This window comes from Engraulis encrasicolus, chromosome 19 (assembly GCF_034702125.1).
Source record: "Engraulis encrasicolus isolate BLACKSEA-1 chromosome 19, IST_EnEncr_1.0, whole genome shotgun sequence".
Classification (NCBI taxonomy): Eukaryota; Metazoa; Chordata; class Actinopteri; order Clupeiformes; family Engraulidae; genus Engraulis; species Engraulis encrasicolus.
Window position 1 is genome coordinate 48,323,199 of NC_085875.1, and position 15,325 is coordinate 48,338,523.

Sequence of the window (15,325 nt, forward strand, 5' to 3'; positions counted from 1 at the left end):
GGCTCACTATACAATGCAAGCCAAAAATGGGGCATGAGACTGACAAATTGTGGCGAAATCGAGCCAAAAATCAAAACAAGAAGCACCTCAATTTATTCGCCATTTACATCAGGAGAAAACATCAATTACACATGGAGATATGGTGTTGATGGTTGAATGTATGTGTTTCATAGCAACGTATACCAATTATATGAGATTTAATTTTCAGGTGAAACATCAATGGCAACACTTAGTTCAGCCATGGTATCATTTGGACGTACCACATCCATGACAACATCAGAGGACACAACAGCATATGTTGCCACATCATCGGTTTTCACAACTCTTTCAACGGCAGTCACAAGTCCTACTTCATCTGACAGTACACCAACAAGTAAGTAGTGTATTAGTAATGTCCTCCTTACACAATAAGCTTAGCAAAACAAGAAGCACTGCAACATGAGATGACCTCGATGGCATTATGATGCTGAGTTACTTTACCCCACATCATATCATGCCTCTGCATGAATGGTCAGACGGATCGGTCAAACATCTATTTACTGTTTTTCATACCCTAAGACATCACTCAGCGCATAGTGTTTGAGGAGTTATTCCATTCTCTGCTCTTGAGTTGGCAGAGCCAAAAAAATAATATGTGCGCACCAGAAATTATCTTCCTAGAGCAAAACACATCCCTAAACCTATCATGTCAGTATACATTTTTGAAACCTTTGGTTTTACCAGCAAAACAACATTTCCAAGAGAATATGGTTAATTCACTAAATCTTGAGAAAGTGGATAAAACGTGTTTTAATTTTGAAAGAAAAACAAATCCAATATACAGTCATAGAAAAGAGTTTGTACATCCCTTGAAATTTCTCACATTATCATAAAATTTGATATATCCAGAAACAACAAGAAGGAACAATCAGGGTCTGCTCTAACTAATTCTACCCAAACATGTACTTGTCATCATATTTTTATTGACCATAACATGTAAACATTCTCAAAAGAGGGTGGCATAAGTCACTTTTTGGGTGCTTTCCTGCTTGCGTTTTGGTCTCTACTGGTCTTACATACACTCCAGACATGAAAACAACCATCCAGCCCTTTTTTTGTGAGTCAACAGAAAGAATTTGACACTGCCTACTGTGAGCCAGTTAACAGTTCCCAATCCATGTGACGTGTTATCGGGGACATCGAATGCTGGAGCTGCCTGGAGCTGTCCAGGGCTGCCCACCAACGGAAAACTCCTTCCACTATTTTTTGTTGGTTGTGGGGAACCACACAGACCTTCCCAAATGTGTTTGTCTATCTACTGTAGTAGCTGTAGATAGCGTTATGGCGTCTTCCTGACAGCAGGAGTGCATGTAAAGACACGAGAGCTTGACTAGTTCCATTCTGCTCTGTCCTTATTTCCTCTCGACCACAACCGATTGTCGGCGCTGTATCTCCACATAGTCAGACCAGAGAATCGTATATCGTAATCGAGAGTCCCCTTAGCGCTGTAGATGGCGGTAGCGCACGTCTCGTGCAAACACCGCAAAAAGAGAAGAAGAAGGGGGTGCAACGCCCCCTTAGGAGACCAAATTTTGAGCACACTCCCTTGCATTGGATGGGTGGGTTTTAACATATCATTCTCTCTTGGACGATATTTGGTTAGACTCCAACTCTTCTTCAGAGAGGCGCTTCGATCTCCCACCCATGGTAGACGATGCTTGGGCCCAGCTTCCTGTTACCTCAGGGAATCCTGCACAGCAAAGAATGACTACCACCTTGGAGGCTAGTGTGGTGCTTGGCACAAAAATGCACCTTGTCCCCGGACACCGCATGCTTGGAGTCTCCAAAGGTCTTGGAGTCTCATTCTCTCACACGGAGATGACGCTTTCCCGGTTCTGACCCCTGTCAGCCCACAGGGCTCAGGAGCCTTGACTGTGAGTACAAGGGCTTCACTCTGCCTGTCCCCTTCCCCTCTCCAGCAGGTTTGAGTTCGGCCCCAGACCGTGGGAAGGACACTCTCCCTGCCCAAGGGCCACCTGCCTCTATGAGCCTAGTGAGAGAACGTCTAAACGTTACTGGGCTCCTGGTCATCAGGAAAATCCAGGGCGCCAGGGCTCTTTCTACCAGATCACCGTATAACCTGAAGAGGGTTGTCTTCAAACTCTGGTGCGACCAATGCGGCGAGATAGCTTTCCAGTGTCCGGTGCCAATGGTACTGTCCTTCTTACAAAACTTAAACTGGTCTTACACTGTGCGACTTTTGCCCCAATTTTTTCCCGATTTGCCACTCGCACGACTTTTTGGGAGTCGGGCCGATTTCTTGCTCAATCGCAGGTCAATCGTGAGTCTCGCATCGTGTAGTGTACATGGGGTAACGACAAGCGATTCCACCTCACGATCTTGCAATCGTAGGGTCGTAAGAAAATCAAAACTGCTTGAAATCCTGGTCGCGCCTCGTGAGTAACTCGCACAGTTTAAGCAGTGCTACGGCCCGATTTGACAATACGCATTCACAAATTAATAGGGCCGTGCGATTCGCACTTGAGCGCATCCCCATCTCCACCTCAGGTGCGCATGTTCCCTCCTCTCTAGGCCTTCCTTACCATTAAAGTCTACCTAGCTCCTATGTCAGCGTTCCATGTGGGAATTGGCCCCAGCACTCTGGGTGCTCACCCACTAGTGTGCCATTTTATGAGAGGTGTCAGATGCTTACACCCTTTGCTACGACAGACGATACCCCTTGGGATATATGTCTAGTATTGGAGGCCATGTGTAGGGATCCCTTCAAGCCCCTCCAAGATGTGGACCTACGGATTCTGTCCGTTAAGACTGCCCTTCTGCTCGCTCTAGCGACCATTAACATCAACAATGAGACAGTGGAGAGGGTGAGAGACTTTAAATTCCTTGCCGTTACCATCTCAGAAGACCTCACCTGGGACAGTCACACACAGCGCATTGTAAAAAAAAGCCAGCAACGTCTGTACCACCTCAGACGATTGGAAAGTTTGGGATGAGACCCAAGATCCTGAGGTCGTTTTACAGAGGCACCATTGAGAGCATTCTGACGGGGACCATTATTGCTTGGTATGGGAACTGCTCTCAAGCCAACAGGAGAGCTCTTCAGAGGGTTGTGCGTACAGCTCATAACATATGCGGCTGTGACTTACCCTCCATACTGGAGCTATTTGAGGGAAGGAGCATCAGGAAGGCTAAAAAAATCTTGGCTGATCCTAGTCACCCCAACCATGAACTGTTTACTATGTTACCATCTGGGAAACGGTACAGAAGCCTGAAATCTCATACTACCAGACTCCAAAGTAGCTTCTTCCACCAAGCAGTAAGATTACTGAATTCATGCTGAAGACAACAAGGCACTTTCTATGCACTTTTTTCCACCCCCCCCCTCTCTTTTTTTATTTTTGATTTTTATATTTTTTATATTTTTGAGGACACAAAAACACAACAATTTTTACTCTTTATAGGCTTCAAACCTATAATAAGACGTAATAAACTAATCTTGAATCTTGAATCTTGAATCTTGAAGCGTGTGAGTGAACTGCATGCCCTATCAGTCAATCCTGCTTGCGCACAGTTCACTGACGACGGTGCACGGCTCACCTTGAAGGTGAACCCGGCATTTGTCCTCAAGATACAGAACACGTTCAGTTGCGAGCCTGTGGAACTACAAGTATTTTTGCGCACCACCTTTCACATCCGCAGAACAGAGGCGACAACACAACTTGTGCCCTGTGTGCACTTTTCGCATTTACGGTTTATGAACAGGACTCACTCTTTCAGAAAGATTGAGCAGCTGTTTGTATGCTTCACTAACTCCTCTAAGGGCCTTGTGATTTTGAAACAGAGGCTTTCCACATGGTTGGTGCAAGCTATTGTCCTAGCATGTGAGACGAAGGGGCGCCAGCCCTCGGCTCAGATTAGGGCTCATTCTACAAGAGTGGTCTTCACATCCTGGGCCCTTTATAAGAGCACAGTGGTTTCGGAGGTGTGCAGAGTGGCCGATATTTTGTTTTTAGGTTATATTTATTTGTTTTCAAAATATTTATGTATTGTTGGGGATATTGAAGGGGTTATTTGCTGTTGTGACCTTGGCCATGTCTTTATTTTGCAACCTGTTGGGGTTTCATCTTACTATGCTTTAATTAATATAAACGTTTGACATTTGTCATAACATATATCTTGTGTTGAGTGTTTTCAGAAACTCCCACGTAACAGCTTCAGCTTTATCATTGAGATGATATGATATGGTATGAGCTCAAGACAGCTATTCACTCCAGACATCCCAGAAATGTTGCTGAAGTGGGGCAGTTTTGTAAAGAAGAGGGAGACAATATACATCTTGATTGTTTTCTCCATTTGATCTGCAACTACAGGAAATGTCTGGTTATTGCGACTAAATGAGGGTTAGCTCCTATTGAATGCAAGGGTGTACTTATGCCTTGCTGTCTAGTTAATTTTTACATCTTATGGCCAATATCAATATGATTACATGTAAATGTTTGGGTGGAATTAGTTAAAGCGTTTGTTCCTTCTTGAGATTTCCGGGAAGATCAGATCATGTTTCAAAACAAATTTTGACAGAAACATAAGACATTTCAAAGGGTGTACAAACTTCTTACTATGACTGTATAGAGGAAAATTATCATGGACAAAGGTCTTGCCTGTGCATCAATGTATTGGAACAACTTCCCTATATTTTACTACTTTAAGTAAAATACTTTCTTTTTTTTAAAGAATGTTTTCGTCAACACTGTCAGGCACAAAAAGCAAGAAAAATAAAAAGTAAAAATAAAAAAAATGTTTTAATAATTCATCATCATTAAAGATACATATTGTAAGCATATTCATGTAAAACATGTCATTGACACCTAAAACGTCGTTTGATGTTGGTGACATTGGTGAAACCCATTTGACGGTGGTGACAGGGGATATCTTGTTCCACATGTGACTAAATTGTGCTGGTTAATAAAACATTATGAAACATATTAGTATTCATTGTGATCCAAAATTATATTCCAGCTTCCAGCAATCCTACACTGAGGAGCATTTGTTGGCTTTTGTCACCACCATTAGACAAAAAAAATAGACAGAGGCAACAGGTAAAGAGGTCTGAGTGCTCAGTAATGTAGATGACCTAATGCTTGCCTGAATGTATTGTCTTTTAAAAAAATATCTGATGCTAGTGACAGATATGTGAGACATTTTGAGCAATAAGAACATAATAGGAAATATTCCTCTAAAATCACTGTTTACAGTTCTGTAGAACTATTCCAATGTTCTTTCATATGATGGCGATATTATTCAATTCCATCAGTGAGTATTTTATTTTTTAGTCAATTGAAATGACTATGACTGCGCTTATGACGGTAAGTTATATAGGGGGTGAAAAATCATACAAAAGTGAAATATAATTAAATTACGATGAAAACTTTTGAACAAATATATTTGCGTAACAGGTCCCTTGATCATTACCTGGATTCCCTTTGCTCATAAAAGTGTAATTGATATTCAACAAAATAGCACTTTAATGAATGGGACAAATTTTTGACTTTCAAGAATAAGTGAATTGTTTGAAGTGGGGCTGGTACACTTCAGCATTTTCATTTGTTTTAGATAAAAAAGGGCAAAACTGAGAAATGAAATTCACCTATTTATTATCTCAAAAGTATATCAACAAAAGTAATAACTGGTACTATCCAGAAAACCAGAACCAATAACAAGGCAATGCAAGTTTATTTGTATTGTACATTTCATGCACAGATGCAGTACAACGTGCATCAAAAAGAAAAAAGAAAACAAGAAAGAAAACATTAAAAATGAGAGTCAAAACAAATTAAACCATTAAGATTACACATTAAATCATTAGGATCAAATTTATTTCAGTTCAAGTGAGGACAAAAATAGGAACTGACCACCTGGCACTATGTGTTTGTATTTAACACATTGAGCACCGACTACGTAATAATACGTTTTTCATTTTTGTATAGCAAAACGTCAAAATACACTTTTGCGTTTAAATGTCATATTTCGAATCTACACCCTTCAATGGACGATATATGTAATTTTGGGAGCTCTGTGATGGACATAAATGACAAAATTTGCAGTCAAAAGTTTGTGTTATGATTTGGACATTTTAATTTATCTTACCAAGATGTCTGGATGCCAACCCATGTCGCCTACCGTAGACTATCTGTAATAGGCTCCTAATGATCGCGCTGCCTACATTGATGCTACGGCTCTGCATTTGATTTTGTCGCTAAAATATCCTGCAGTGATGCTCTTTTACTCTCTCTGTACCCCTTCACCTTGTGGTATGGTAGCTACAGGAAGGGCTATGGTAACTATCTGGGATGCTGCCGTATTCGTGAATCGTGCTATGTTGTTGTTTCCCTTGTACGGTCGGTGCCCACGCTGTAGCGCTTGTAGTGTCTGACTTCACGCAATAGGTAAACACAGAGACCATTGCATATCGTGCCTGGAGTATCTTGGACATTCTGGACTTGCTACCTCGATCTTTACCAGATCCTTGGATCCAAATGGCACCCGAACTGTGATTGCAATGCGCTCCGATTTGGAAGTTTGATCGCCAACCAGATAAGAATTGTTTATTTGATTATTCGCCCCCATGTTAAACTTTCTGTGCCTTCCTGTATGTGAAAAGCCAGAAGCTAACATAGATGGCTACATATCATATGGATCGGATGGGCTACATCTAAGCATCATATCATTGGGATTTGTTGTCAATGTTGGGCTATTATTTTGGGAGTTATCGGGAGCTATATTAGCAAATGTCTCACCTTCTGCGTGTGTGCAAAGAGTTTGTGTTCAGTCCACGTGAAAAACTTGGATTTCGAAGGGCATTGATTGCCGATGTCGTAGTGGGACAGAGCAGGAGGTGTGTCTTGACGAGCAGCAAGATGCGTGTCAGAGCTAACCTTGCACCACATTGTGATTAAAACCAACTCGTCCCCTTTCAAAATCGTGACATTCTGAAGCAGTGCACCCTTCACAAAAAACTCAATATCTCCGATTGTAGCTGAATTCCATAGATACCCGCTTTGGTTTAGCTTGGGTTTGCTCGGCAATAAAAGCTCGTAGAGACACACGGTTTTCACCTACTAAGAGGGCAGAGTCTTCACTTTCAAACGAGCCATAACATGTTTCAGTGGCCCTATGACATAATACGCTGTGAGTCTACAAAAAAATTCAAAAAAAGGGCTTAGAACGCTGGTATTCCATGACATAATTCCGTGAGCACCGCCGGTATTCAATGTGTTAAGGATTTCAAATGTGAGTATAGTTACATATGTGTGTTTGTGTGTCTAGGTGTGTGAATCTATATTTCTATTAGGTAATTATAAGTGGTGGGCCATTAACGTGCTGCAAGAATGTGAGACTTTTATCGGGCGATAAACAAACTACCGCCCGTTAATCTATTCTCAAAGTTGGGTAGAGCGTAGGGTGTTGGCTTTGGAGTAGGGTATATGCACCTCACCACAGCGTTCGAATGACAGGCGCTTTCAGACTTTCCTCCAGGCTTGGTTCTAAGGTTTCCAAAAACCATCGGATACAAATTGGCGGCGCCCCCTAGTGGCCGCTATTCATAAAATAAAAAATGGCCCTATTTTGCTTGATTTTTATTTGAAATTGTTCTACAGTCCACTGTTTCCTATTTCATTTAATAGAATAATAGTTAAGCCAATCTCGTATGACTATTTGAAGGTCTTTTTCAGTTCAATTGTGTGGTCATGGTCACTTTTCTCTCGAAAAACAGTACATACACCGTTCACAGTAATGAACTGTAAAATCCCATCCCAAATTTCTGCCACAATGATTTACAATATTTTACTGTAATGTACACAGTACACAACCACACTGTACAGGTAAAGTGAATTACTGTAGTGTATTATTTGTTCATTTAGATATTACTGGGACTTAACACTATCATATTGTTCCTGTATTGCGACTTATTTTAATCAAGTTATTTTTGGCTGCTGCTTTGAAACTCATTCATTCTTTAATTAACTCTGATTTCCATCTAGTTGCAATACCACCCCTACAACTTCAATCACTGACAATTCTCATTGGTGTTGGGTGGTGTACATGGTACAAGACACTTCATACAGGATGAGACGAAACACCTAAGAAAGCATCCATAGAAATGAACAGAGGCAATCCGTAAAGCCTGTGTGCATAAAATAGATAAAGGCCCCTGTTGAAAATAAAAAAGGTTGTATCTAGTGGAGTCGGTTACATGAGAAAAAGGCCATTACCGTTACGGTAAAAATACACCCTTTTTTCTTCCACTATACATAAAAAATCTGTCATGTAAGTTTCTGGAGAAACATCAATGACACATTTATGAGAGTATGGTGTTGGTGTAGAAATGCATGTGTGTCATAGCAATGTATACCAATTGTATGGGATTTCATTTCCAGGAGAAACTTCAATAGGAACTCTTAACTCAGCCATGGTATCATTTGGAAGTAGCACGGCGGAAGTTACCACAATGTCTGTCACATCATTGATGACACACAACCTATCACTGGAATCGTCTGCAAGTTTGGCTGCCGGTGGCACTACAACATTTACTACTGAATCATCAAAGACAACCTTCAGCAAAATGCTGGATTCATCTCTAAGTACATCAGAAGATACAGCATTTACTACTGAATCATCAATGAGAACATCAGAAGAAACAACTATATTGGCCACATCGACACCAGATTTTCCCACATCATCAATGGCAAAATCAGAAGACACAACTATTTTGGCCACTTCAATAGATTTCCCCACATCATCAATGAGAACATCAAAAGACACAACTATTTTGACCACATCAACAGATTTTCCCACATCATCAATGGCAGCATCAGAAGGCACAACTGAATTGGCCACATCAACACATTTTCCCTTAACTTCAATGAAAACATTAGAAGACACAACAATATTGGCCACATCAACAACAGATTTCCCAACACCATCAATGGCAACTTCAGAAGACACAACTATATTGGCCATATCAACAGATTTTCCCACATCTTCAATGACAACCTCAGAAGACACAACTATATTGGTTACTTCAACAGATTTGGAGACGTCATCACTCACAACATCAGAAGACACAGCAATATTGGCCACATCAACAACAGATTTTCTAACATCATCAATGGCAACACCAATAGACACAACTATATTGGCCACACCATCAACTTTCCACACATCATCAATGACATCCTCAGAAGACACAACTTTGTTGTTCACATCAACACCACATTTTTCCACATCATTAATGGCAACATCAGAAGACACAATAACTATTTTGGCCACATCAACAGATTTTCCCACATCACCAATGACAACATCAGAAGACACAACTATGTTGGCAACATCAACAGCATCAATGACAACATCAGAGGACACAACTATTTTGGCCACAACTATTTTGGCCATATCAACAGATTTTCCTACATCATCATTGACAACATCAGAAGACACAACTATTTTGGCCACATCAACAGATTTTCCCACATCATCAATGACAATTTCAAAAGACACAACTTTGTTGTTCATATCAACATCAGATTTGCAGACATCATCAATGACAATATTAGAGGGCACAACAATATTGGCCACATCAACAGATTTCCCATCATCATCAGAAGACACAACTACACTGTGTGCAGAATTATTAGGCAAACACGTTTTTTGACAATATCGTCCATTTTATGCATATTGTCCGCCACCACCCTTTATGGACATGAACACCTATTGGATTTAAGCATTCCAGGTCATTCATATTGGTATAATAAGAGACAGTGTGATCGAAGGAGCCCAATGCCCTATATCAGGGCAAAATTAGTGTGCATAATTATTAGGCAACTTTGTTTTCCTCTGGGAAAATGAGCCACAAAAGAGATCTAGCAAACTTTGTAAAGACTATAAACTATTTTGAAGTCTTCTAGAGGGGTGTGGCTGTCTTGAAATATTGGTCACATCCATCTAATGCACCGTTACAAGCCATCAGTGTCACATGACATGTGCTCCCAAAGTAACTGCCAGATTGAGAAGAATTGAAGATGAAACTACCACAAAACTATTACCCTGCAGTGCTGGTATATTGCAGAACTGAAACCTACATTGACTGTCCACAAGAACATTGTATTCAGCACTCAGAGACATGGCCAAGGTAAAACAGGCTGAAACCTGAAGACCACTCAACAAGTAACTCAAGTCAAGACTGGGTCAAAAAATGTCTTCAGACAGTTTTTTCAATGGTTTTATGAACTAATGAAAGTGACTGTTAATGGACCAGGTCGATGAGCCTATGGCTAGATCAGTAATGTGCACACTCAGATCAGTTGCTGAGTTCCACTCAAATACCAGCAGATTACTGCATAAATACCATTGTCTTCGTAAAAGATGCAATTTTCTCCCTCTAAAAGTTCCAGCCATGGGTTCATCCACCCTGTCTGTCAAGAGTCACTTTCCCAAGTCCATAAAACCTTTGAAAATGTTGTCCCCAGGTATTCTTGCCCCCGTTTTGACTTAATTAACTTGTGGAATGGTTGTCTGGTGTCATCCCTTCTTACCTTGGCCATGTCTCTGAGCGCTCAATACCCTGTTTTTCTGGACACTCTGTGTTGGTTTCTGTTCTGGAATATGATAGGACTGCAGGGTAATATTTTTTTTGTAGTTTCACGTTAAATTCTTCTCAATGTTTGGCAGTGACACTTCTTAAGAGACTGATGACTTTGTAACGGTGCATCTGATAGTTCTGTGCGAACGTGACCAACATCTTGCAAATTTCACATCCCTCTAGAACACTTCAAAATTGTTTATAGACATTTCAGAGTTTGTTAGATCTATTTTGTGGCCCATTTTCCCAGAAGAAAACAAAGTTGCCTAATAATTATGCACACCTGATATAAGGTGTTGGGCACCTTTGACCACACCCCCATCTTATTATACAAATATACATGACCTGGAATGCTTAAATCAAATAGGTTTTCATGTTCATATAGATTGCTGTTGGAAAATATGCATAAAAAAGACAAAATGGTCAAAAAACATGTTTGCCTAATAATTCTGCACACAGTGTATATTTTACAGAGAAAAGCATATTTTTCCAAAATCATAACAGACAACCAGCATAATGCGAAAGTTCTTTTTTTCACTATTGACCACCTGCTTAATCCAACACATAGCAATAACAACCTAAATGCAGCATCACATGCCAAGTGCGAGGAATTTGCTAGATTTTTTAATAAAAAGATTGCCGACATTAGAGAAGGCATCCAAGGTGGAAACGCAGCAACCTCTGTCGCCCACTCAGGCGATACACCGAGGGGAGGGTTAAACCCCCCTAGGAGACCTGAGAGCTTCCAAAAGTTTTGTCCAATTACAGAGGACGACCTCTGTAAAATAGTCAGGGAAAGTAAGCAGTCTACCTGCAGCCTTGACGCGATCCCCACATGTCTGCTAAAAAACGTACTTGGTTGCTTAGCAGCACCTTTACTGCAAATTGTTAACACCTCTATGCTTACAGGCATTTTTCCAAGCTCATTCAAAACAGCCATGGTAAAGCCACTCCTAAAAAAGACAAATTTAGATCAGAATTCTTTAAACAACTACAGACCTATATCAAACCTTCCCTTTATAAGCAAGGTACTAGAAAAAGTTGTATTTAAACAGCTTAATCAACATCTGGCTGGGAATGATATCTTGGAAAAATTCCAATCAGGCTTTAGAGCCAACCATAGCACCGAAACAGCACTAACCAAAATAATAAGTGATCTTAGGCTCAACACTGCCGCAAACAAAGTTTCAGCACTTATCCTCCTCGACCTCAGTGCCGCCTTTGACACGATAGACCACAACATACTAATTGACCGCCTTGAATCTTGGGTAGGCTTGTCCGGTCACGTCTTAGAGTGGTTCAAAACATATATTACAGGAAGACAGTTTTTTGTCACCATCGGAGAATACGTCTCCAACAAGTATGATGTGCCTTTTGGAGTTGCTCAGGGTAGTTGCTTGGGCCCTCTCCTCTTCTCTCTCTATATGTTGCCCCTGGGCTCCATCATCAGAGAGCACAATGTTGATTTTCATAGCTATGCCGATGACACTCAACTATATATCTCTGTCGAGCCTAGCCAAACCACTGCCATTCATGCCTTGACTAAATGCATGTCTGCCATTACAGATTGGATGAACAGTAACTTCCTAAAATTAAATGAAGATAAAACTGAAGTGTTGCTCATTGGGCCTAAGAAAAAACGTGCAAAACTCCACTCAAGCCTAGGTGACCTAAGCATACACATTAAAGATAAGGTTACTAGCCTAGGTGTGGTCATAGACTCGGATTTGAGCTTTGAGCCTCACATCAACAAGATAACAAAATCTGCTTTTTTCCATCTTAGAAATGTCAACAAAGTGCGCGGCTTGGCCCCCCGACAAGACGCTGAGAAACTTATTCATGCCTTTGTCACCAGTAGGATAGACTACTGCAATGCTCTTTTCTCCGGTCTCCCAAAAAATAATTGACAAATTGCAACTCATTCAAAATTCTGCGGCAAGAATCCTAACAAGAACCAGAATGAGAGAGCACATCTCTCCTGTCTTGGCAGACCTGCACTGGTTACCTGTCTCATACAGAATCGACTTTAAGATTCTGCTCACAGTATTTAAAGCATTAAATGGACTTGCCCCTAGCTATATCTCAGACATGCTCTCTTTTATGCCCCTGCTCGAGCTCTCAGGTCCACTGATGCCAAGCTGCTAAGGACCCCCACCCCCCCGCAGAAGAAGATCGGCGACGCCGCGTTTGCCTGCTATGCGCCCAAGAGATGGAACGCCCTCCCCATCGAGATCCGATCAGCCACCTCCGTCGACTCCTTTAAGAAGCAGCTGAAGACCCACCTCTTCATCCTTGCCAACTCCTAGCTGCCAAGGCGTCATAGTGTCCCAGCCGCCGCAGCGCCCTTACTACTCGCAATCCAGCCCTGGCAGGGGGCTCCCCTAGTGGGCCGCTGGTCTCTGCCTGAGGTTTCTTCCTGACTACAGGGGGTCTTTTTTCTCAGACCTCACTGAGCTTTTTTTCCCCCTCACAAACTATGAATCAAGCGAAAGGGAGTTTTTCCTCACCCCTGATGCCACCAGGGGCCGCACCTGAGCTCCCAATCTCTGTGTGACTATCTATGACTTATGATAGGCCCAGCCACTATGGACCTTACACATCTAAGAATCCTGGTCCTAACCTACGTTGACCTTATGACTCTACATTCTCTGTCTATCTCTTCTTCCTCTGCCTTCCTGCTTTTTCTGCCTCTCCTCTATACCTCTCCTTTTAAATCTATCTCTAACAATGTTTTTTCCCATTTGTTAAGCACTTTGAGTTACATGCCTTGTATGACACAGTGCTATACAAATACAATTATTATTATTATTATTATTATTATTATTATTATTTCCCACGTCAACAGCATCAACAATAACATCAGAAGATACAACTACTTTGGCCACAGCAACAGATTTTCCCACATCATCGACAATCTCAGAAGATGCAACTTTGTTGTTCACATCACTGACAACATCAGAAGACACAACAATATTGACCACATCAACAACAGATTTTCCAACATCATCAATAGCAACATCAGAAGACACAACTATTTTGGCCATATCAACAGATTTTCCTACATCATCATTGGCAACATCAGAAGACAGAACTATTTTGGCCACATCAACAGATTTTCCCACATCAACAATGGCAACTTCAGAAGACACAACTATATTGGCCACGTCAACAGCATCAATGACAACATCAGAAGACACAACTTTATTGTCCACATATTCAATGATAACATCAGAAGACACAAATACATTTGCCATTTCCACAACATCAATGCCAACATCAATGACATCAGAAGACACAACCATATTGGCCACATCAAGAACAGATTTTCCCACATCATCAATGACAATTTCAAAAGACACAACTTTGTTGTTCAGATCAACAGCAGATTTGCCGACATCATCAATGACAACATTAGCGGACACAACAATATTGGCCACATCAACAACAGAATTTCCATCATCAATGATAACATCAGAAGACACAAGTACATTTGCCACTTCCACAACATCTATGGCAACATCAATGACAACAATAGATGACACAACCACATTGACTACATCAAGAACAGATTTCTCAACATCATCAATGGCAACATCAGAAGACACAACTATATTGGCCATATCAACAGATTTTCCCACATCTTCAATGACAAAATCAGAAGTCACAACTATATTGGCCACATCAACAACAGATTTCCCAACATCATCAATGGCAACATCAGAAGACACAACTATATTGGCCATATCAACAGATTTTCCCACATCTTCAATGACAACCTCACAAGATACAACTATATTGCCTACTTCAACAGATCTGCACACATCATCACTGACAACATCAGAAGACATAGCAATATTGGCCACATCAACAACAGATTTTCCAACATCATCCATCACAACATCAGAAAATACAACACAATTGACCACGTCAGCAGCATCAATGAGAACATCAGAAGACACAACTATTTTGACCACATCAACAAATTTTCCCACAATTTCAATGAAAACATTAGAAGACACAACAATATTGGCCACATCAACAACCGATTTTCTAACATCATCAATGGCAACATCAAAGGACACAACTATATTGGCCACATCCTTAGCTTTTCCCACATCATCAATGACAACCTCAGAAGTCACAACTTTGTTGTTCACATCAACACCACATTTTCCCACTTCAGCGATGACAACATCAGAAGACACAACAATATTGACCACCTCAACAGCATCAATGACAACATCAGAAGACACAACTATTTTGGCCATATCAATAGATTTTCCCACATCATCATTGACAACATCAGAAGACACAACTATATTTCCCACTTCAACAGATTTTCCAACATCAATGACAACATCAGAAGATACAACTTTGTTGTCCACATCATCAATGATAACATCAGAAGACACTAATACATTTTCCACTTCTACAACATCAATGCCAACATCAATAACAACATCAGAAGACACAACCATATTGGCCACATCAAGAACAGAGTTTCTAACATCATCAATGGCAACACCAATAGACACAACTATATTGGCCACACCATCAACTTTCCACACATCAATGACATCCTCAGAAGACACAACTTTGTTGTTCACATCAACGGCAGATTTGCTGACATCATCACTGACAACATCAGAAGACACAACAATATTGACCACGTCAACAACGGATTTTCTA

The 15,325-nt window shown here is 40.9% G+C and overlaps 1 protein-coding gene across 1 annotated transcript in view; it reads left to right on the top strand.

The window, feature by feature from the left end:
- Window positions 1-331: 331 nt before the first annotated feature.
- LOC134435561 (serine protease 27-like) overlaps window positions 332-15,325 on the top strand; it is a 90,123-nt gene continuing 75,129 nt past the window's right edge. Inside the window, exon 1 of the mRNA XM_063184618.1 lies at window positions 332-373. The gene's annotated coding sequence lies outside the window, so the exon portion shown is untranslated. The remainder of the gene's footprint in view (window positions 374-15,325) is intronic.